At 41.4% G+C, this 23180-nt stretch overlaps 1 protein-coding gene across 5 annotated transcripts in view; it reads left to right on the forward strand.

The window, feature by feature from the left end:
- The first annotated feature begins 217 nt into the window (after positions 1–217).
- MYO9A (myosin IXA) overlaps positions 218–23180 on the forward strand; it is a 126024-nt gene continuing 103061 nt past the window's right edge. For 2 of the 5 annotated variants that reach the window (XM_063449381.1, XM_063449386.1), the window contains exon 1: positions 218–779. The gene's annotated coding sequence lies outside the window, so the exon portion shown is untranslated. Of the gene's footprint in view, positions 780–13664; positions 13862–23180 lie in introns of those variants that run through there. The other 3 variants (XM_063449385.1, XM_063449384.1, XM_063449382.1) reach the window with 3 other exon arrangements.

Genomic DNA, 23180 nt, shown 5'->3' on the forward strand with positions numbered 1-23180 from the left:
GGCCTGTCTCCTGGTTTATAGTTATATCTCGCTGTCTGTCTCTCCCCTGCAAGCTCTCTGTACCCCAAGCATCTCTCTCTCTCCCCCCCATTGGCTGTCTCTACCCCTGGCACCTCTCTCTGGATCTCACCGTCTCTCTCTGTAGTAAATCTGTCTCTCTCTTAGAAATTGGCTGTCTGAAGCTCAGACCTCATCTCTCTCTCTGATTCCCTCGGTCTATCTGCCTGTCTCGCACCCCAGACAGCCCTCTCCCTCTCTGGGTCTGTCTCTCCCTCCGTAGTAAATCTCTGTCTCTCTCTCTCCCTGAACACGCCTGTCTGGGCTGCTCCCTCCTCCCCCTCTCTGTCTCTCTCCACCCTTGCAGTCACATCCTGCAGTCTCTGTCTCTCTCCCAGCTCCTGTCTCCGGGGTCTCTTCCTGCTGCCATTGGAAAGGATCAGTAAGCGAGCTGTCTCCCTGCAGGGGCCCCTGGCGGTGCGGACCCTCAGTCAGTCAGTCAGTCTGTCTCCGATTGCCCGGGCTAGCTGTCTGTCCAGGCCCCCGGGTTGCCCAGGCCCGGGCTAGCTGTCTGTCCAGGCCCATGCTGCCTGTGTGTGTATCTGGCAGCCTGGCCCCCCTCTGACCCCCTTGGCCCTGCATGGCTGTGTCTCTGAGTCTGGATGCTTCCTGCCCCATCATTTGCCATTACTGGACTGAGCTTGCCGCCTGTCTCCCCCAACCCCTGGATGTCTCTCTCTGCTGCTGTCAGGAGGCCTGAGATCCCTGGACACTGGAATCTGGTATTTACTAAACATATAATTATACACATTGATATACATTCACACACACAGCCCCCAGTGCCTCTCACTGCCTGCCACATAGTCCCATTGAATCCCTGTGACACCCCACTGTCACTGCAGTCACACCAGCCTGTCACCTAATACAACACCTTATTGTCACTGTCACTGCAATCACCCCCTTCTGAGCCCCCCAGGGATCATAACACCTCTATAGACAATGCCACTGACTCTGATACCAGCCCAAAATTAGACATTCCTCATCCCCCAGTACCCCTCATTTACCAGCTCCCCATCCCCCATCTCCTCTCTCCCAAGCATTCACAACTGCATCCCATATGTCCCAGCCCTAGGAAGAGAAAGAAGCACACCCTCTAGGATGGGACATGGTCTTACTGTCAGGGAAATCTGCTGTCATGAGGAGCAGGAATCACAATGGCAATGGGTATGGCAGAGAGAAGGGTGAAAATGCTATCTGCTTGCATGGTATTTGTGGCATGTCTGTAGGTATTTGGGGTATGTATGGGTCACTGGTAGGAATCTTCCCTTACCACTCCTCTGGTTGGTTTACAAAGCTCTTACCTCCTTCCTCCTTTACATTTTTTGTGTAACTTATAAATAACACTTTCTTACTACAGTCTTATATTAGCGTATATAACCATTGTCTATAAAACTATTTCTAGCGCTGCTCAAAAAACAAACAAAAAAATATATATATTTTGCTCACAAATTATATATATATATATATATATATATATATATATATATATGATTTCGTGAATTTTGTATTTTTCTTTTCTTTTCTCATTGCTATATTTAAATGTTGCTTTGAAGCTACACATCTGCTCTATTTTTGTTGCCTTGAAACTAATTTGTAGTTTTATGTACACTAACAAATGCCCAAATATGAATAAGTCAGGTGAATATATAATACATTTAAAAACACAATAGTTGTCGGTTTTTCCTGCAGTTCAGTGTAAAATATTTTCCGTCTCCACCTATTACTCTACCTTACTATACTATTACTCCACCTATAACTTTTTTTTTTATCTCGCACCATAATTCTTCTCTATGACTCCTCCCATTACTATATTGCTTTCGCTCCCTCTAAACACCCCAAATTGGACTGTACAGCTTCACCTCTTTCCAGTTTCTACTTCTTCCTTCAATATTGCCTCTTATTTCTGCGCGATATACCGGTACTTCAAATACATTTCAGATTTCCACATATCAAGGGGTCTGTTTGAGGAATATTCAGGTTTCCAGAGGTGTTCGGTGTTGACAATTAAATGGTTAATGGGAAAATAAGGGATGTGTTCACTAAATACAAGGCTATGTTAAATTGTTTTAATTTTAAAAGAGAATATTTGACACGTTTTAAACTTTAAAACATAACCTTCTATTAATTAAATGCATTGAGTATTGCACCTGCTCTATTCTTTTGGGATGACCTGAATCTTGCTTGATTTGTTGTTTTGTACTGGTCATCTTTCCTTTTCATGTTCGTGTGAACATTATGTGTATTTTGTTTTATTATAAGGCTTTGGATCCTTGCGCGATTCATCATAAACACATATTGTTTTCGGTCAGTGTGTATATGATCAGATATCATCAGTTTTAGATATGTTCAATAACATATAACATTTTCTGTCACCCTATCTGCATTATGTAACCCTATTTGATTTGTTTATAAATTAAGGTTACACCTGTAGAGCATGTTAGGGCAGGAAGGTAACCTATGCTTAGCGGGAAAATAGCATGCTTGTTAGGGGCCAATATTTGTGTAGTGTTTTTATACATGGGTGAAGCCCGGGATAAAGCTTTATTTGATGGTACAGTCCGTAGTATAACATCTGTCGCTGAAATCTGCTCTGACCCAGATTGTACTGGTGATTACTGAGACAGGACACCACAGATTGCACAGTCCACAGATTGTATAGGCACCTGGGTTAATGGGGAGTAAGTAACGTTTCCTGTAACAAAGCTAAAAAAAAAGAAAAAGAAAACTTTAATTTCTGTAATGGGAGGTGGACAGGGTGGAGATAAGCTTGCAGCTGCTTCTGATTTTTGCACAAAGCTCTTTTCATGTTGTGGGACGATGACATTTTCACATGATGATAGACAACCTCAGGATGTCCCAGAGCGGGAGTATATAAGCTTCCTGCCCGTCTCACGCATGGCATCACAGCGTCTTATGACAGGCCTGGTGTGGAATCCTCTCCGAAGTGAATCACTCTGGTAGCCATTATTATTACGCTAAATAAAATATGCATGAGTGTACACATATTGGCACAACCGGCGTTTCTATGTACCATCGATACCAGTTAGTTTACGCATCAATAGAGGAAGGAGTTTGTTTCAAATCATGCCAAAATAGAAATATGGTGGGCATAGATCTGCATAATATTCTGAAGTTCTCCAAAGAACTAGTAATACTAATGATATATTTAATTTCGGGTTCCACATAGGAACTTGCTTGTTGTAATCCATGTATCACAAGCAGAAGAAAAGGCAACAGTCATAAAATAATACTCTAAAAATAAATAAGTAAAAATAACATAATCAGGGCCGGATTAACATAGGGGCTGATGGAGCTGCAGCTCCAGGCCCAGGCCCATGGAATAGGCCCATTGATTTAAAAAAATAAAATAAAAATTTTTCCCCCACACACTACTCTTAGGGATTCCACCTGGCTTTTATTTTATTGGCACAGACAGTATTTGAGGCTGCCTGGCTGGTGCCAATATTGCAGTGATACTGGCAATACAAATGGTGGTATTTTTCTCAGTATAAACAAGAGAATACTCTGCAATACCAGCACTGGCCAGTAGGGGTCGCTGTATGTGGAGACAGGCAGGGATAGGAAGTTCCAGCATATCCCTCCCTGCCTATCTATACTCACTGATCTGCAGGGGTGCAGCTACAGAGAGTCCAGACAGCAGCTCCCACCCTGCAGAGACAGCCTACAGCTCAGCGAAGTAAGGAATGGGGGGAAAGACTGCAAGGAGACATACACTGAGGCACTAAGGGACACTGGGAGACATTATGACACAGACACATGGGGACACATGAATCCATCTATACAGCAGAATCAAACTAAGTAGTTTTTTGGTGATTTTACAGCATTTTCTCTTATGTCACTCCTTGTGATTATCATCATGTGATGTCATCCATACATATTTAATTATGCAAATTAGCAAGGCCGGTATGTTTTTCCAAGAAAGGTTGCAACCCTAACTACTTTTCACATACTCTTACTTAAGTATGGAAACTTAAGAGGGATGTATGGGAACACAACTTGTGTGAACTGGCTGACAATGAATATGGTTAAAGGGACACTAGAGTCACCAGAACAACTACAGCTTATTTAATTTGTTCTGGTGAGTAGAATCATTACCTTCAGGCTTTTTGCTGTAAACACTGTCTTTTCAGAGAAAATGCAGTGCTTACATTACATCCTAGTGATAACTTCACTGGCCACTCCTCAGATGGCTGTTAGAGATCCTTCCTGGGCCATGGCTGCCTAAAATGCATCCAAACATTCAGTATAGGGAGGCCTCTGCATGCAGACACTGAACTTTCCTCATAGAGATTAATTGATTCAATTCATCTCTATGAGGAGATGCTGATTGGCCAGGGCTGTGTTTGAATCATGCTGGCTCTGCCCCTGACTTGCCTCTTTGTCAGTCTCAGCCAATCTTATGGGAAGCACTGTGATTGGATCAGGCCACCACTTCTAATGATGTCAGCAGACTGCTTGTTTTTCTGAGTCTAACAGCATGCAGAGTTACAGCTTCAGGCTTGAATACAGTAAGATTTTGCTATGTTTATGGAGGCATGAGGGGCCCAGGGGGGCTAGATGGTGGTGTTAACACTATAGGGTCATGAGTTCATGTTTTTGTTCCTGACCCTATAGTGATCCTTTAAGGTAATGCTGACTTTGGTCTCTCTAACACTGTGGCATGTTCCCTTTCTTCTACACTCACTACATACAGCTTTTCTCTGTCCCAGACTATATACCAGGAGCTTCTGCCTGCTAGTAAGAAGGTAAGGAGACAAGTGGACCAGCGAGTGCTAGGGGACACTCCTTAGAAAGCGTTGAGCGAGCGCATCATTAGATGCATTTCAGGGTGCTGTCTGCATAGTATGCCCTTAATTGGCCAGCTGAATGATTGGCAGGCAGCCTGACATGCATTCATGCCAGGCTGGCCTTCTAATTCTTTGGGCAGACATGTCCTCTTTTTGGGCATGTTCGCCCCTTTTGGCAGGTTACATGATTTGTGTCAGTGGCACACCCTTTTACCGTGCCCATTGACTTCCTGCTTGACTGGACACTGCTGTTAGGGGTTATGGATTTACTTGAAAGATGAAAACATAAATTAGTGAGAGATTAGCCTAGGGTATGTGTTTTCTTATAGCTGCTGTTTTCTTTCTCTCCAGCACCATCTCCATCAGATACATGACGCTTGGGAGTGTTTTACTGTTTTTGGTCAATATGATTCTGTAATTAGGCCCATCATAATTGTCAGCACCAGGCCCACTGGGCTCTTAATCTGGCCCTGAACATAATTATAAGCGGATTATGAAAATGTGCTAATGTACATTCACCTGTTCATGCTTTATTGAATCGTGTAGTTAGCCTGCATTGGTATGTGCGTTTGTATTAATGTGCTTCACTCTCCTTTTCCGTTTACTCAATAAAAGCTGAATCCTAAAAAAATAATAATAAAAATATCTACTTAGGTGTTCTACAGTAGCACTTAACCATAAACGATATGTGCGTTTCTTCTCACCCTAATATACATATATCACATTAATATTTGCATGTTTGAGTACAACGATAAATAACAATGTATGTTCTACTCATGTTGCGATGTCTCTGTCCGATTTGCTGCTGTGTAGTGTACACAAGTCTGCGTTCTAGTGTAGCCGCCTGAGCTATATAACACTTTCTTTGTCCCAGTGTTTCTTTAATATATGTTGCTGTTACTAGAAAATGGGCCAGGCGTCTTGTCCCTGACTTGCATTCAGAATCATCATATACAGTCTCTCTGTCCTTCTGCTTCCTGGTTATTCTTTCCTGTGACCCTGTATGAGTAATTGTAGTGTGCCTTCTTGCAAAGCATGTTGCACTCTCTGTATAATAATTGTTTGTGTCCTTTATGGTCCAGTATTATTTTATATATATATATATATATATATATATATATATATATATATATATATATATATATATGTCACTTTGTACTGTTGGGGAGACTTATGAAAGTGTCACATACAGTTTTGTGTCCTTTTATTTATTATTTAATTTATCTGTTGGGTCTTTTTTTTCCTTTTTTTTCCTTGTCTGTTTCTTCTCCAGTGCGGTAACTGTCATTTTTGGATACATATATTCTATAAAATTGATTTTTACGTTGGCTGTTCCTATACCTGCACTCTTCAGGACAGCGATCACGGATGTCCCACCTGGAATCTGCCGAAGTTACTCCCCCCAACAGGGGTTAACCGCTCCGAGTGCTCCTATCATAACAGGGACTACTACTGCCTTTAGTTTCCACATCCACTATCTGCCGGTAGTACACCCCATGGGGAGATGTGTCTTGCCATGGAAACACATCCTCTATCTTTTGTTGTATCAGGCATCCCCTTAGCAGTTAATCTTTGGGAGCCATCTTCGCAATGTACTTATAGATTGCTCTGTACACTCATCAGAGGGCTTTGATCGTGTTCTTGCTACTGAGCTGGGACATCAGGACCTATCTGACTCTCTGGAGGTACTTGGATGTTGCTGTACTCCTTGCCTCCTCATGGTTGCCATGTGTTTGTGGTACCCCCAGGTACTTGTAGCTGTTCTCTACATCTCTTGTTTGACATTTTGGTACTTGAACTCAATCTGTCCTGATCATCTTCCCTCTTTTGCTATTGGTCTCAAACGACATTCCAATTTATATAAAATAAAAATAATTAAATGGCCCACCTGTTGTGAAAAATCTTAAGGGATTTATCAGTAAGTACACTAACTTTTATTTATTTATTTTTAAAGCGGCACTGTCACCATCTGGGGACTTTGCAGATTTTGCAAAGACCCTCAACGCCACCTGCTTTAGACGCCACTTGCATGAGCGAGACTACAGCATTGAGGTCTACGGAGGATTCACAAGACTACAGGATCCCCCATTGACCAAACCAATTCCCTGTAGCTATCACAATTGATGGCTGGGGGATTGACACTGCTTGATGGCGTTGGCTCTGCCCTGTGTTAAGGAGTGTCAGGTGTTGGAAAAATACTGAGCCAAAGTAGTCCTTGCCTTGTTTCAGTATATCTATTGATTGGGATTGAATTTCAGTGAAATTCCAACAAAGTCAATATGAGTATTTCAAAAAGGTTTTATCTTTATGAAACACTAACTTTTCAGGGGGTGGGGGAGTGACAGTTTCACTTTATTTTGACAGCATATAAATTCTGCAAGTCTTCGGATGAATCACGGACTGTCAATCAGGGCATCGTGAGCTATCTGTCAAGATCCTTAGGGGTTAGCAGGCTCGCTGTTTTGTAATTGCCTACTCATCATGACTGATTATAACACTGTCCAACTTTGTTATAGGTGTATTTTATAGATTAAAGTTTATTTAATAATTTCCTTTTTAATAGTAAATACTACTAATTAAAGATGGGTGGGAGAAAAGTCCCACTTACACTCTTACATATACACTTATACTAACAAGCATTCACAGATCCATGAAAATACTTTTACACACTCTTGGGTTCTCAGAACTATGAAAACCTTCTCGGACTTAAGACTCTCTGGGACATTTTTTACAAATGCTGAGACACTCACAGACATGCAGCTACATTGTGAGCTAAGGAATGCAGTCCTGCATCGGCCCATTTTGTTCAGGAGAGCCATCCTTCTTATATTATTGGAAACAAGCATGCAGTGGCAGTGTCCAATGGGTTCTAGCTAAATAGGCTAATTATACTAGCCCACTCCTGGCACCATAACCACTACAGCAGCCTGTTGCAGTTATAATTCTTGGAGCAACCCCTACCTATCAAAAAATCACATTGACCCATTTGGAATTTCACTGAGATTCCAGTGCAGTCAGAATACATACTAAGACAAACTATGTCTTAGTGTATTAATAACGCTTGACAAAAGGCAGAGATACCTATGTCAAGTTTTGTCCTTTACCTCCGCCGTCACTAGCAATGGCTGTAGGGAAAAATAGATTGTCTGTAGAGGGTCTTGGGGAATGCTCCCTAGATCTCAGTATTGTTCCCTTACACATAAATACAACGAATTCATGAATCTCCAGGAGCTGAAGAGGACATGCATCATGGCAACGACCGCGAGGGACTGGTTCAGGTTGGTAAAACTCACTGTCCACCATAACCCAGTGGAGTGGTTACCGTTGATGGAATTTGCAAAATATACTCTTTCCCCCCCCTACTCTCTCTAAAAAAATAAAATAAAAATAATACACCTTATAATATACTCACATTAATTTCACAGAAGTTCCAACGCAGGAAGAAGGTATCATAAGACAAAATAGGGACTACTATGTCTGATGTATTTTCCCACCGCTTGACTAAAGACAATTTCCTTAGCTGTCACTAGTGATGATTATGCGTAAAAAGGCATTGTCTATGGAGGATTCCACCATATACATGCGTGTTGTACAGCACCGACGCGTGCTCTTGGCAGTTATAGCGTCAAGAGCTAAAGAGGATCTTTGGAAGGAGATTGCGTCCGCCGCACTTGACAGCTTCAGATAATTTTCTCTTGTGTAGTTGGTAGTCTTGTTTCATTATCGGCTTAATTTGAGGGGTGAGGTAATTGTCACTACTGATCCAGGTAAGATACCTTCTTATCCTTGCTCTGTGGAAGATGATGTCTGTAGAACCCATAAAAAACAGCTTGTTTGACTTTTTTTTTTTTTGGTAACAAACACCGTTTGTAGTACAGTGTTTAAAAGGCTGTAGTCACCATGGAAACCGTTTGATTGCACCTTCTGGAGGATCACATTTAGATGTTTGCACCACATCTTGCAGTTATTAATAAACCCTGTTTTCTAATTCTGTTGAAGTTACCATAGAGTGACAAGCAGATTCGAAGAAAGGTGTCTACTGAGTCATTGTGTCCACAGCTGTGATTGGGTGAGACACATTGTATAGGTTGCGCATTGCTTCCTCGTGTCACTGGTATGTTTTTATCAGACTGTCTGTCGTGGCTTTCTTGAGGTTAAACTGAAACTATTTTCTGTGGGTACATTTTTAGATTCTTTGTTTTGCTCTGTCAGGGAAGAGCTGAAACCGTATGCCCAAATCACAATTTATGCATAAGACACTTCCTCCACAAAATATCACCTGTAGTCTAATATAAACTGCATCATCATTGTTATTCATGTTATCTTTTATCTGTACAGTGTAAACAAATTACTATTATATAGTAGATATTACTTTAAAAAACTGCTAGGGTTTAAGGACAGCGAGTAAGAGGCGCCAATGTCTGACTTAAACTATAGCTTTTACTATATAGGAGTCAAAGTACAAAATTAGCAGGTTTTGCCATGACTGAGGAGCGTTTTAAGAACTTCTTTGGCAATCTGCTCCCAAGGCTAGTCAGTGATCAGACATTGTGCTGGTCTTACACTGTGAACTATTGGCAGGCAGCATCATTCAGGTACGTGATTTACTTTAGTTTGTTTAATTAATGCAAGTACCATTTTGCACATGAACAAACTGTGCAGCCATTTAGGATGGGAATGTAAGTCGGAGGGAATGGATTTTGCGATTTGTGACGCCAGACTACCTTTCCGATCAGTGTTTCCCACTTCCCCTTTAACGTGCCTTTTCAATACACTGTCTTACCACAATATGACATCAGATGTATCATAGCTCACTTATTGCAGTAGTGGTGACAAATGTGATTTTTCTGTTATAATGAATTAACTCACTGTTCTTAAGAGGTTACTTTATAACCTTTTTATAACTACTATGATGCTTGCATTTCCCTCCCTTTTTATATATAATTATATATTTTTATTTATTTATTTTTTACACCATTTCTTTTCTAAATTTGATCCATTTATTCACAGCCTTTGTTGCATTTATCGTGTGGTCAGTAATATTTTCTGACAACGGTTTTATGCCTCTACACTGATCAGCCACAACATTAAAGGACCACTATAGTGCCAGGAAAACATACTAATTTTCCTGGCACTATAGTGCCCTGAGGGTGCCCCCACCCTCAGGGACCCCCTCCCGCCGGGCTCTGGGGAGAGGAAAGGGGTTAAACACTTACCTTTCTCCAGTGCCGGGCGGGGAGCTCTCCTCTTCCGATCCTCCTCCTCTCCTCCCATTCGGCTGAATGCGCACGTGCGGCAAGAGCTGCGCGCGCATTCAGCCGGTCTCATAGGAAAGCATTATCATGCTTTCCTATGGACGCTTGCGTGCTCTCATTGTGATTTTCACAGTGAGAATCACGCAAGCGCCTCTAGCGGCTGTCAATGAGAGCCACTAGAGGATTTGAGGGCTGGATTAACCCATTTATAAACATAGCAGTTTCAGAGAAACTGGGGTTAACCCTAGCTGGACCTGGCACCCAGACCACTTAAAAAAAAAAATGGGTTAACCCTAGCTGGACCTGGCACCCAGCCTACTTCATTAAGCTGAAGTGGTCTGGGTGCCTAGAGTGGTCCTTTAAAACGTTTGACAGGTGAAGTGAATGACATTTATTATATTGTTATAATGGCACATTTCAAGTTGGGATATATTGGGCAGCAACTGAACAGTCAATTCTTGAATTTCATGTGTTGGAAGCAGAAAAAACGAGCAAACATAAATATCTTGGATTGGATTCCGGAAGTGCTGCCAGTGGCTGTCTGGTAGACAGCCACATAAGGCAGACTTAGAGATGCAATGTAAACACTGCAGCACTAAGTGCAATAGGGTCACAGCAACCAGACTACTTCAATGAGCTGAAGTGGTCTGGGTGCCTACAGTGTCCTTTTAATAATTCTGAACTCTAGGAAATTAAAATCTGGATGGTGAAAATAGCTGATCTTGAAAAATTCTCGGCTATCTATCTTTTTGTTTTCACATTTTATATATTGATATAAAGGATTATATATTGCTATTATTCAAAGTGCTTTACAAACTAGGCAAAAATAATATAGACAGTGATATGTAATTAGACACAGTGATACAAAACAAGCAGAATAGCTTAGCTATTTTAGGCTTCGTTTTGCATTATGGGTTTTGTTTGCTATTGTGGGTACATTGTGGATAAACGCACAATTTAAAGGGACTCTGTAGGCAGTGTATCTGCTTCATCTCATTTAACTGGTTATGGTGTCAGGGGTTCCCTGATGCCATCATTTAATTCACCAATAAAAAGTTTTTAATGGTTTTTATGTTTTAATGCTAAACGAGAGTTTCCAGCAGGCCGTCCACTCTGTGCTGCTTTGGCTAATGAGAAAGTATTAGCAACGGGCAGTTGTGATTGGCTGAGCGTGTTAACTGACTGATTTTAGCCCATCAGAGCTTCAACTGACTGTTTTACCTACTAAAAGTGGTGAAAGTAAGGACAACTGGAGGGTCATGTGCGCCCATATTACAGAAAAGAGCTACTGTAGCTTAGATTGCTGAAAAACTTAAAACTGACCATGATAGAAATGTGTTAGAACACAGTGCATCACAGTTTGCTGCACATGGGAATGGGTATCTACAGCTCGGCCAGAGTGCCCATGATGACCCCTGTTCACTGGCGAAATCAACTTCAATGGGGTAGTGAGCGCCAGAACTGGACCGTGGACAAAGGAAAAAAAGTTTGCCTGGTCTGATTAATCACATTTTGTTATAGATCATGTGGATGGTCAGGTGCATGTGCGTTGTTTATCTGGAGAAGACATGGCAACAGAATGGACTTTGGAAAGAAGGCAGGCTGATGGAGTCAGTGTTATGTTCTGGGCAATGTTCTGCTGGGAAACATTGGGTCCTAGCATTCATGTGGATGTTAAGTTGACACGTACAACCTAGCTAGAAATTGTTGCAGACTATGTGTACCTTTTTATGATGATTGGTGTTCCTTGATGGCAGGAGCCTCTTTCAGTATGATAATACACCCTTCAACACTGCAAAAATAGTCAGTGAATGGTTTGAGGAACATGACAAAGAGTTCAAGGTATTGCCTTGGACCCCAAATTCCCCACATCTCAATTTCATTGAGCATCAGCGGGCTATGCTGGAGCAACAAATCCCATCCATGCAGGCTCCACCTTGCAACTTGCAGGACTTAAAGGATCCGATGCTAATGTCTTGGTTCCAGATACCACAGGACATATTCAGAGGTCTTGTGGAGCCCATGCTTTGTCGCTTCAGAGTTGTTTTGAGATAAAGATGGGGACCTACATGATATTAAGCATTAAGGGGGTTTACATGTTGTGAATGATCAGTGTATAACCTGCCCTGCTGCCAAATTAAGTTGACTCTTGGTAGGAATTTATTCCCCCCTCTACTTGGTGAAATTCCTTCTTTTAAAAACATTTCTTTTGATATAGTTTGACAATTATATACTCTACTATTCCACTATATTCCAATATAATCACTACAACTGGATGTGGTGGTTATGGTGCTTAGAGTTCCCTATAAATAATTATTGCTTGCTCACTAATGACAAGGATCAAACTACTAAGCAGCTTGGAAAGTCTCCCTGACAACACACGTCCTGTTTGATAAAGGACTGAGATTCCTTAGGTTCCTTAGGTTGTTTCTCTTCAAAAATAAAACATTTGCATTAGATAGATAATGCATGAATATATCGTATAGTATATATAAAATCTGCTATATATCACGGCTGAGCTTTGGTTTATTCTATTCTCATGCCGTACATTAGCATAAAAAGCTGCATTTAAAACCGCAGGTCATTGTGAAGAAGGAAAACAACGTATATTGCAGTTTGTGCTTATTTTCATATTTCATACAGTATTTTGGTGTTAGAAAGCTGCTGTGTCTGGGGCAAGTTTTTTGTTTTTATACCTGTCCAACTGTCACTACTTATTTTCCTTCCCTGGTGTCCTAGATTTGGGGACTCTATTGCAGGGCAACAGTGAGGAGCATGCCATCAGCATTGTCGACATGGCAATGCCATATTTGCATGCCTTCAGCTGTATGCAACCAGTGACTCAAATTGGCGTATTCCCCTAAAGCCCCTGAACTTGGAGATTCGCTGCTTATGTTAACGAGCTCCTGGTGTGTCTCTAAATATACTATTTGTATACGGCATTAGCAATTTGTTCAGTGGTTCTTTTATCTGAGAATAAAATGTACGGTAGTTCAGTTGCCAACTTCCCACTTCAAGTCGACTGATCCCACAGATGAGTCAATAGACCATCATTTTGTTTCCAAGATTACCTAACACATTGTAAGCACGCGGAACCAAGCACGTGACGTCTACAAATTTGGTTTAAAAGAATATTTTAAAAATATAAATATTACATTTAAATTGTGTAGTATAATTAACGTAATGGACAGAATTGTGTTTGCTGTGAAAAACATAATTTGCATCTCATGGTTTTTTGTTTTTTTTCTGGCCTGAGCAATGTCCTTTCAAAATGCAACTGTATTCTCTTCCGTGTAGTGCAAATGACGTGGATTACTTGCAAAAATGCACAGAAGTTCTAAAATAGTTATTTTTTGTTCTCTTGGTGACGAATTGCACGCGAAGTTTGTGATAAGCCCCCATGTGAAAACTCCTACACTGCAGAGCTGATGTGGAAGAAAAGCAGATAAGAAGAAAAGCGAGAGAAAGCAAAAATTTCACAGAGCTCATTGTTTTGTAACAAATTATCAACTTGCAACTCCATGATAATGCAGACCTGGGAAGAAAGGAAGAGCATCTATTGGGGTGCAGTACCCGAACATGGCCGCCTCCGAAATCCTCAGTGATACCAGCTGAATGGAGAGACCATTAGAGAACCCGAGGGCGGATATTCAGACTGACCTAATTCCAGACACTAACACCAAGCTTCTGTGTGTGCTGCATTTCTGTGGCTCAGACTCCGTCCAGAACATTGTGGGCAAGGTATTATTGAAACTTTCTTCAGCCACCTCTTTGAACAAGTGATTTTAGTCATCCTGCAAAGAATAAGCAGCCATATCTTCTTCCCGTTTTTTTTTGCAGTGGTTCCTTTACCGCATGTATTCAGGGGACTATTGACTGCACAGACATCACCATAGTTTCCCTATCTGCAGAGGAACTGGTGTTCCACAATCCGTATCAACTATTCTATGTAGCAGTCACGTCTTAGTCTGCATTTTTGGGGTCTGCATTCACACACACACATCTTTTAAATGTTGTCGGTTATTTCAATGATGATTCTTGCAATTGCTATTTGCCCTTGTGGAGGGGAATTACTGTACGCTCTGGGTAAGGCGTTCTGGAACGCAATACTTTGTGTGATACTGGATAATTGCATAATATTGCTTGAAGGAGGAACATAGCATTGGTTAAAACGAGAAACCTTGAAGAAGATGATAAATACTCAGGGAGACCATCGGTCAGTTCTTGGGGCGAATGAGTTGGAACATGGATACGATCCCTGGGTCCATGATGCACCTGTTTGTTAGTCATCCCCACCCCTGTCCCATTTTTTTTTCTTCTTAAATAATTCCAGTGGTTTTCTACTCTGAAAGCTAACAAGTTTAACACAATAGTAGACAAAAAGTCCTAAAAAGCCATCCCCCTAAAAGCCCCTCCAACCGTATGCCAAACTATAACTACTGCCTCTCACTGGCCTTGCCCACCAATAATCACTACCCCACCACATGCCTTCCTGTAAGCACCACTCAATGCAACATAAAATATTTACCTTCTCCCTCATGCACAAACATGATATTGTTTGGTCTCTAGCTCCCTTCAATCTCGATGGTCCACCAGACTTAAAACCTGGTCGCACTCAGGAGTCCCTTCTGGTGGTTGAAGATTTACTTCACTCTCTTCATCACATGTACCTCAGACGTAGGACACTTATGTCATTTTCTGTCCTCTCCCAGTAGGCCTGTCCATTCACACAGTCCAGTGTGCATCTCCCTGAACGATTTTTCATTGTCGTTATCTTCATATATGTTTAAGAGCTTATTAAAGTACTGTCAAACTCCATCAAACGGGGCCTCCAGATCTTCATCACTGAACTTATCTGTGTATTTTTCTTTCCATCCCAACTTGTGACAGCCAGACATAAAACTACGTCTGTCAGAAACATCATATGGATGGGCATATGCTTGCTAATTATCATGTTTTTACTATATAAATAACTTGGACATTCTGTCCAAATTATAAAATTAAGTCACATGTTATTTGTAGTAGTAAATATATTACCAGCTGATGTAAATCACATGTAAAGTCCATTAAATGTCTGCACAATATGACAAAACTCAAAAAAATAAAGGCTGTGTCTTTGCGGATGAGATGTAAATTTGCCTGTTCGCTGTAATTGCCACATGAAGCTCTGACAGTATTTAAGAATGTGGTCATCTTGGAATAGCTTCACAGTTCTTAAACCCACAGTCACAATTATTTATATACATTAAATCTGCTGAGAGCTTGCCAGTCTGATTAGCTCAGAGTTTTCCACTTTGTAGGGAAAAGTAACCACTTATTTAAATTAAGTGATGATGCTTAATGTTCAAAGTGCCCACAGGAAGTACAGATTATCTAGAAAATGCTGTGTTATTTTATCTTAAAAAAAAATGCCTTCATAATTATCAGCACATAGTCACATGTTAGGAAGCCTTGGAGTATGCTTATCTGGAACAGCAACAAAAGTTGTGTAAATAGTAATCTGTAAAATTCTCTAGCTATCATTTTAAAAAGATTTTGTTTGCTATCCTCCGTGGTGGTTTGCCAGGATTTGACAAATTTCCTTCGAATCTAGGAACCAGCAAAAAAAGTTAGGAGCCAGGTTTTTCAATGTCAAAAATACAATTCTTAAAGGGACACTATAGTCACCAGAACCACTACAGCTTAATGTAGTTGTTCTTGTGTCTATAACCTGTCCCTCAATGTAAACCCTGCCTTTTCATAGAAATGGCAGTATTTACATTGTTGCCTAGTAACACTTTTAGTAAAGGTCCCTCAGACGGCCCCTAGAGTGCATCCTGGGTCAGTCCTGCACAGTACGCAGCACCTACGTTTAGCGTCTGCATGGAGGCGCTGAATGTTCCCCATAGAGATGCATTCATTCAATTCATCTCTATGAGGAGATGCTGATTGGCGCAGCATAGCATTTTGCCACACATGCACAGTAGCCTCCCAATGCTTTCCTATGGGAAAGCATTGGATTGGCTGAGATCATCAAGATTGAGGATCGCAGTCATGGAAGCAGGGTCAGCTGCGGCGAGACCAGCACAGCATGGGGTGAAAAAGGGGAGTAAAAACCCCCTTACCCGTGTGATTGGAGGGGGGACTGGACACACACACTCACACTCACACACACTGACACACACTAGCATTTACTGACAATCACTCACTGACACACACTCACACTCCCTGGAGCTGAAGTGGTTTGGCTTTCACTGGGGTCCACTGGGGCTTCAGTCATCTCCCTGCTCTGCCCTGTTAATATTCCGGCTAAATGTTTCAGAAGTGAATACTTGTATTTGGAAAGCTGTAGGGATATGCCAGATACCAGCATGATTTCTGGTTTAAATTCAGATCCTGAGCCTAAAATATCTGCGATTTTACCACAGTCTGCCTATTGCCAACAGTAAATGGTTAAAAGGAACACTAAAGAGTTAGGAATATAAATCTGTATTCCTAAAGCTATAATGGCACTGCATATTTATTTACCATAAATAAAAATGTCTCTCAGAAAGAGCAAGCCTGCTCTCCCTGTACAATTAAAACCCACCATGACATGCAGAAGAGTCTAAAGTTTATGGGGGAATTCATTCTGTTATACACTCAGGGCTCTTTATTTACTAAAGTTTACTATTGATAGGAATTCAAAGTGAATTTCATATTTAAAGGGACACTATAGTCACCTGAACAACTTTAGCTTAATGAAGCAGTTTTGGTGTATAGAACATGCCCCTGCAGCCTCACTGCTCAATCCTCTGCCATTTAGGAGTTAAATCCCTTTGTTTATGAACCCTAGTCACACCTCCCTGGATGTGACTTGCACAGCCTTGCATAAACACTTCCTGAAAAGAGAGCCCTATTTGGGCTTTCTTTATTGCAAGTTCTGTTTAATTAAGATTGTCTTATCCCCTGCTATGTTAATAGCTTGCTAGACCCTGCAAGAGCCTCCTGTATGTGATTAAAGTTCAATTTAGAGATTGAGATACAATTATTTAAGGTAAATTACATCTGTTTGAAAGTAAAACCAGTTTTTTTTTCATGCAGGCTCTGTCAATCATAGCCAGGGGAGGTGTGGCTAGGGCTGCATAAACAGAAACAAAGTGATTTAACTCCTAAATGACAGTGAATTGGGCAATGAAATTGCAGGGGAATGATCTATACACTAAAACTGCTTTATTTAGCTTAAGTAATTTAGGTGACTATAGTGTTCCTTTAAGGCGAAAATACCTGATTTGGAAAGAATCTCCCAAGTCCACTATTCTCCTAGTTCAGCTACTCCGTTTAAAATTTGGAATTCACTTTGAATTAACGTGGAATTCTCATTCTTGTAAATAATCTTGAATATGTTTATAGTTGAAGACTAGGACACTGATGGACATCCCATCTTCAGGATTATACGGGATGACTGGAACTGCTCTTTAATCAGATAGCAGCTGTTCCGTGGCTGCTGTTTACTGTTTAAAGAACCAGGCTTTATTTGAGCAGCAGCAGACTGCGACCACTTTTGAGCTGTCTGCTTGACAGCACGCACAATACGAACACAATTAGCATAAGCAACGCAGAACTAAATGTTTTGGGCTGCTTTATTGAAAACCCCAGCAGCCCGTCTTCAAGAAGAACTATTTTTACTGCCACTACAGCCCGCTGTCCCTAATCAGGATGCTGCAAGCACCAAGTACTTCGTAATAATGCAAAATGATTTTGGTTCCTAGACCGACCCTGTAAGGCAGTCTTTACTCCTGTTTACATTTCTTAACATTAAAACCATGCAAAGGGGTTTGGATCGTTCCATTAACTAACACATGGTTTTCTTTAGGAACCCCCTGTGTGTGTTATTTGTTTTACTTGTAGTTTAAATGTAATATTATAAGTTAGTCCTGCACTCAAACTTCCATCAAAATAAAGTTTACCTGCTGCCTATCCCAACCCCTCCCCCAGTGTATACTTTTAAGTAGCACAATTTTTGTACCTTTGAAATGGCCTTAATGTGTAAGCTGACCTGACAATTCAAAGCAGACATCTCCTCACTTCTCAGGTGTATTTTTATTGTTTTACACTGGTTTACTGCAACTCCCCCCCAGGTAATCCACGTGAAGCACTGTTCAGAAAGCACCTTGGGAAACCAGTTTCTGTTCTGTTCTGGGGGTCTGATCTGATCCCATGAACCCCTGTCTAGTAGAGGTTTTTAATGCCTCCAGACCCAGTTCCTCTTATCAGATTTGGTGGCTCTCACAGGGCTTATTTACTAAAATGAGAATTCACAGTGAATTTCAAATTTATGGGCAGTATCGCCAACCTAGAAGCACAGCCTTCTCAGATCATTTTCCCTGTTCTGCTATATTGACTGTCAATTTTAAATTCACTTTAGATTTTTCCTGTAGTAAATAACCCTGTCGAATTATTGACAAAGTCTCTTTCGCGGTTTTCCAAACAAGCTGTGCACAGTTCTCTCCCTCGGAGGGAGGTAAGGATAAACTAGCCATATGGATTTGGAAGGGCCAAAGAAAAAGTTTAAAAACTGTAGGACTTAGCTCAGGATATCTGGAATCTCTGATGTGAGGTGTGAGGTGTGAAGTGGCACCAGGTGGACTCCAGGTAATAAGTCAAAATGTTCTATAACATTTTGACTAGTTCCAATAGTTGGGTGCCAGAGCACACCTGGTACCATAACCACTGCAGGTTGTTTGGTGTGTTCCTTTAAATGGTCTCCATTGACATCAGACTGAGAAAAGAGCGGACTTTTATCTGCAGCTGCTTTTGCAACTTGCTGCAGTTAAAACTAATTGCAGGACATTTAATCAAGGTGTCAATTTGCGGGGGAATTTTTGAGAGAGTAAAAAAATAAGACACATTTGAGAACACTTAGATAAATCTCCCCCAGTGTGTGAAGAGACGGTAATAGGGGATCACCATGCAACATAACCAATGCAATGAGTGTAGGATGTAATTGTGTTTAGTGTATCCCTTTAATAAAGAACAATGCTATAGTTTAGCTTTTTTTTTTTTTTTTTTTTTTTTAATTGTTGCAGTGTGAGGTATAAGATCTAAAAGCTTCATAACTGACTAAGCCCGAGAAGGAACTGGAAATTATGGCCTTCCGGATGCTTCGTCACCTCGGTCAGATCACTCCTCCATGGGCTGCATCAGAAATATCTGATAAAAGAAGTCCCTACAGTCTAATCATTCCATCAAGAGAATATTTAAGAGAGCCTTTTGTCTGTACTCAAAAATGTAATTTATGTATACGACGAATTGCCATTTACATGTTTTGCACTATTTATTTATGTTGAATGAACCCAAAACATCCACTGACACAGCATGGCATACGATTGCAGGGCACAAAATGTCCTCTCCCCGAATAACCTTTGGTGAGTGAAATTATTATTCCCTGGTCAGTAGAAATTAAGCTCCGGTGAATGTGCCATGGACCCTCCAGGCTCACAGTGGCGAGTAAGTTATAGGCCTCTCTATTAGCATAGGGCTTAAAATTTTGCGCCCTGATTTAAGTGAGCTTCTATTTGTGTACACTTCAATTCTCATTCTAGTAAGTGTTTCAGTAGTGGTTTTGGGTGTGAGGGAAAGAAATCAAACTATATGAGAAAAGTGACACTTCCCATTTAATCGTAAAAAGGCTATATGGTAAACCTAACGGTACAATGTAAAGTTTTGTTAACAATACTGGTATATGTTAAACAAAATGTGAATTCTGCACCTCTGTAATAATAGTGCTGTAAAGTTTAAGTGGACAGGAAATGGCAGTATCTCTGATCATGCTCCCAGAGCGGACTAAAGAGAAGCATATGATGCTATGCTATAACTTATGATCTGCTATAGAATAAAAGCATGCTGTCAGTGAATGTGTTCGTGCATATCCTTTCTGTTTATACTGTTGTTCTGCTGGGAAAGAAAGGGTTTGAACGGTTAAATGTAACCAGTTTGTGAATAGGCCACTGGTGGTGTAAGGGGTTCATTGAGCAGCACTGAATATATGAATGGCCATTGCTGGTCAGCTCTGCGGTAGCTGTGGGGTTAATAGAGAAATCGAGTCTTGTCTTGCAGGAGAGCTGCTAATACTTGTGCTTCCTCCTTCAATTTCCGTGTATTGTCCCGGTTGGAACGGACAGGGTTAATTTAAGAGGTATGCGAAGGGCGAGGCTAAGGCAGGATGTGCAGAGAATGGCCTGTGTGTGTGTCTATATATAATCTTGATTTGTTTACAGTTTATAAAATCGAACAGAAATAAAACAATATATGTAACACTCATAGTTGAGTACACTTGCTGGATACTAGCGCTGTTACGTGAAATGAAAATATTATAGTGTTTTAGAACTTCCTTGAAGTGGAAAGCCAGTATAGCAGTGTTCAAAGCGTAAGGCACTTAAAGCAGTGTTTAAAAACCGTATACTTCATATCGAACAGGGTTATTCACTATGGTGTACATTGTCAGGAATCCAGAGTGATTTCAGTATACCCAAACTAAATACAACGCTTACAATTCAGCGATTTGGGCTAAAATGTTTTGAATTTGTATAAGATCAAAGGAAAGTATGACATTGCAGTCCAAACATTGTTTTTTATAATTCATCACAGAGCTGTACCCTCCCATTTGTACACCGATCCTTTCCCACCAGATACTGTTCTAGTGAAAGCTATTGACTTCTGTGTCTATCCTTGGTGAAAACAGAACACTGATTCTATAGATAACTACAAACAGTCAAGTTTAAGTGATCACAATCCTTATGACCGCTGAATCATTGGAGAATTTACTAATTCAATGCCAAAAAAAGGCTTGATGAATAACTTCCCACCTCCCCCACCCCCCAAAAAGAGGAAATTAAATATTTTGAATAATAAACGAATACCCTAAAAACTTAAGTTTTATAGCAGGAGCAGAACAAGCCCCTCTCCAGAGTTTGGAGTTTGCAAACATTGTCGGGGAACTTTTTACTAATAATTCATTGTTAATGATTTAAATCAATTAATGGACAAATAAGCACAGGGCGTACAATATCAGATAGCAAAATTCTTCTTCCCGTGAAAACTGAACTGATATTCCAGGAGGCCAAATTCAAGTTCACACGCAGTGACCTTGAATAGAAGACAGATAAACTTCACATATCACACAGAGATCACGTTAATCTAAAGGAATACTTTATTAACTATCTCTTCCTGGAGGAAATTCTTCCAACATTCTGCATGATCATTCCAAGATTTAAACAGTATTCAGTGACTGAAAGTGTCAATTGATGGTTCTCAGCCCAGCGACCCCATGCCCCATATCTACTCTAGCGTTCTGTAGTGGTTATGGTGCCTGGTGACCCTTTAATATCCAGGGCACTTTATCTACATGTTGACCATTGACTAGCTTGTTTATCGTTCATTCCATAAGGCCCTAACCATTATCCTTAAACACACAGCACATTTTATAATACCTTCCTCTGTAGTACTTTCAGTAATATCTCCTCCTTTATTGCTTCCTTCTATTCTCTCCAGGTATCAGTCTACAGTAATTACCGTAGGTTCATTCAATACCTGTTGATTTTGTTCCCTTGGATGAACTTTAGTTTACTTGTAGTATGTTGTTGTAAAAATTGATAGTGTGTTGCTGTTTAGAGGCCACCAAACTTTAAAAGTCAAATGTAGTCTCTTTCAAGAAGCTAATGTTTGGTTAATGCACTCAGAAAAGAGTGGAAAACCGATGCCACTTTTTATAATCCACTTAATGTTTCCCAAACCGATATAGTCCTTTTTCATCCAAGACTGATGCAGGAGTTACTTGGGGATAGTCACTTGGACATTATAAATTGTTAAAATATTGAAGTGGGGGGGCGGGGCCTGACCGCCATGCTGACCGGTCGCTGGCCACAGAGGCTCCCGATGAACCTGGTCCACTATGGTTAAAAATATAAGCAAAAACGCAAACGGAGTGACCTGAAGCTTTGTCAAGCATCCGGGCAGAAGCTGGAGCCACCGCGGACCCTGAGATCGGGAGTGCCGGAACCCCCTGCGGGCGATACGGGACTTCGGGGTCTGCGGCCTATGAGGGTGGAGAGCGGGACGGACGGCCGCCGTCCTGTTTGCGAACCTGGCCGCCACTTAACAGCCTCGCGATGCACCTCACAGGCCTCGCTTCCCCCCCCTTGGACCGGGGGGGTTATCCCGGTCCCCACCGGGGGGAATCCTCACCCTACAATGCACAGCATCGGAAGGCGCGCACCACGAGCCAGGCCTCTAAAATGGCGGCGCGTGCGATCAGCACTACATCACGCAAGCTCGCATGCCTTCAGGCGAAAACAGCATCACCCTCACCGACTAAGCCCGCATGGGACCATGCCTTCCGACTACAAGGAGAACAGGCTGGGGCAGGAGACGGATGACAGCCTCGGCGAACAGAGCCCACAGAAGCATCACTCACCTGGTATCCCTGAGGCTGGGCCTGGGGGAAAATGCCGACTGAAACAAACCAACGGAAAATCTAAGCCGACACCAAGGCAATGGAGTCCATCGGCTGCCCTTCTCACTCGCATATGCCACTGACCAACGAGCGGCTCGCCCACATCATGAGACTCTCATACACAGACCTCCATACATCACCCAACGAAGGTGGCCGACCCCAGCCTTGGACTTGCCAACCACCCAGTGCCCTCCTATGTTGCACCATAGCACTCTGGGGACAGGGACATACATGTGGACAGGTCTACCACCGGTGATTTTACTTTTAATTTTATTTTTACTTTTCCATTTTTGACAATATGCACGCTTGCTATTGTACGCTACATTGCTATGCCATGCTAATTAAGCTACCCTCAAGCTGCTGGGTAAAGCCAGGAGCTTCGGTCTCCTTAAATAAGCGCAAAATGTCTCACATACACTGCATAATTGTTTAGCTATAACTAGCATTACGTCAGAGGCATATCAGCTGCATGCATGTTAGCTTGCAATGTGTAGAAAAGTGCAGTGCATGATGTAGTAGCAAGCAGGATATAATCTGTGTATATAATCACCATGCTTATCATACCTTTTGTAAACAGATATAGATGCA

This window comes from Pelobates fuscus, chromosome 3, assembly GCF_036172605.1.
Source record: "Pelobates fuscus isolate aPelFus1 chromosome 3, aPelFus1.pri, whole genome shotgun sequence".
Taxonomy (NCBI): Eukaryota; Metazoa; Chordata; class Amphibia; order Anura; family Pelobatidae; genus Pelobates; species Pelobates fuscus.